Below are 2,014 nucleotides of genomic sequence, written 5' to 3'. Positions count from 1 at the left end.
CTCTGTCTCTGTCTCTTGTGTCTCCTGAGTGGCGCAGTGGTCTAAGGCACTGCATCGCAGTGCTAACTGTGCCACTAGAGATCCTGGTTCGAATCCAGGCTCTGTCGCAGCCGGCCGCGACCGGGAGACTCATGGGCGGCGCACAATTGGCCCAGCGTCGTGTAGGGGTGGGAATGGCCGGCAGGGATGTAGCTCAGTTGATAGAGCATGGCGTTTGCAAAGCCAGGGTTGTGGGTTCGTTTCCCACGGGGGGCCAGTATATAAAGATATGTATTCACTAACTGTAAGTCGCTCTGGATAAGAGCGTCTGCTAAATGACTAAAATGTAAAAATGTAAATGTCTCTCTCTCTCTCTCTCTCTCCAGAGTTATCAGTCTCTCTCCAGTACCAGTGTATCTTCAGACTTACCCAGCATCGTTGTCCGTCCTCTTCAGTACTTTGGAGATGTGAGTAAGACTGTGTCTGAACTGAGAGAGACACTAGAAGACGTCCTTAAAGGAGAATGGACCAAGATCTCCACTACAGGTGTGTTGAAAATAATAAGAACATCAACTTTAGACCATTGAAAGTTCCCTACTAGTCATATACATGTGGAATATGGTATGATGATAACATTCCCTCTCTCTGTGAATGTGTTTGTGTGTCTGTAGTGAATATAGTGGATGTTGTACTGCCTCCAGAGCCCAAGACCAGAGAACAGTTCTTACAATGTGAGTCTCTTTATTCTGAAGTAACTAACAGTCTCTTTTTACTGACACTCCTAACAATCCCTCTAGAAATATATAGCAATAGTAGATCTAATCAAAGACTGGGTATCTATCTGACTGCTCATATTTCTCTGATTTGATCTCTGCTGTGCTCTAATCAAAGACAGGGTAGATACAGTATCTGACTTCACTTATTGTTCTAACTCCCCTCATTGGTCTCTGCTCTGCTCTTCTCCCAGATTCCTGTCAGCTCACACTGGACCCAAACACAGCACACAAACGCCTCTCTCTGTCTGAAGGAAACAGAAAGGTGACCTATACAGACAGAGTCCAACCATATCCTGATCATCCAGACAGATTCACCAACTACCAGGTTCTGTGTAGAGAGGGTCTGTCTGGACGCTGTTACTGGGAGGTGGAGTGGAGTGGGGGGGATGTTATCACAGCAGTCTCATATAAAGACATCAGCAGAACAGGGAGAGATGGTGAATTTGGATACAATGACAAGTCCTGGAGTTTAGTGTGCTCTAGTGGTGGTTATTGTTTCAGACACAATAATGTTGAGACTAAAGTATCAGGCCCTCAGTCCTCCAGAGTAGGAGTGGACCTGGATCACAAGGCAGGTACTCTGTCCTTCTACAGTGTCTCTGATACAATGACCCTCCTCCACAGAGTCCAGACCACATTCACTCAGCCCCTCTATCCTGGGTTTAATCTCTATTATGGTACTGCTGAGCTGGTTAAACTGTAGTAGGGTCCACATAGATACTAGTCATGCTGGTGTAGTCTATAGCTGAGCTGGTTAAACTGTAGTAGGGTCCACATAGATACTAGTCATGCTGGTGTAGTCTATAGCTGAGCTGGTTAAACTGTAGTAGGGTCCACATAGATACTAGTCATGCTGGTGTAGTCTATAGCTGAGCTGGTTAAACTGTAGTAGGGTCCACATAGATACTAGTCATGCTGGTGTAGTCTATAGCTGAGCTGGTTAAACTGTAGTAGGGTCCACATAGATACTAGTCATGCTGGTGTAGTCTATAGCTGAGCTGGTTAAACTGTAGTAGGCTCCACATAGATACTAGTCATGCTGGTGTAGTCTATAGCTGAGCTGGTTAAACTGTAGTAGGGTCCACATAGATACTAGTCATGCTGGTGTAGTCTATAGCTGAGCTGGTTAAACTGTAGTAGGGTCCACATAGATACTAGTCATGCTGGTGTAGTCTATAGCTGAGCTGGTTAAACTGTAGTAGGGTCCACATAGATACTAGTCATGCTGGTGTAGTCTATAGCTGAGCTGGTTAAACTGT

The 2,014-nt window shown here is 45.4% G+C and overlaps 1 long non-coding RNA gene across 1 annotated transcript; it reads left to right on the top strand.

Moving 5' to 3' along the window:
- Nucleotides 1-391: 391 nt before the first annotated feature.
- Nucleotides 392-1,513, top strand: LOC311120994. Its single transcript, XR_014612218.1, has 3 exons — nucleotides 392-525; nucleotides 651-710; nucleotides 947-1,513. It is a non-coding gene; the product is annotated as an uncharacterized lncRNA (long non-coding RNA).
- The last annotated feature ends 501 nt before the right edge of the window (nucleotides 1,514-2,014 follow it).

This window comes from Coregonus lavaretus (genome assembly GCF_964263955.1).
Source record: "Coregonus lavaretus genome assembly, contig: HAP1_SCAFFOLD_8656, whole genome shotgun sequence".
NCBI classification, from domain to species: Eukaryota; Metazoa; Chordata; class Actinopteri; order Salmoniformes; family Salmonidae; genus Coregonus; species Coregonus lavaretus.
The sequence above is the reverse complement of the archived record's forward strand: the minus strand, read 5'-3'. Positions and strand labels throughout refer to the sequence as shown.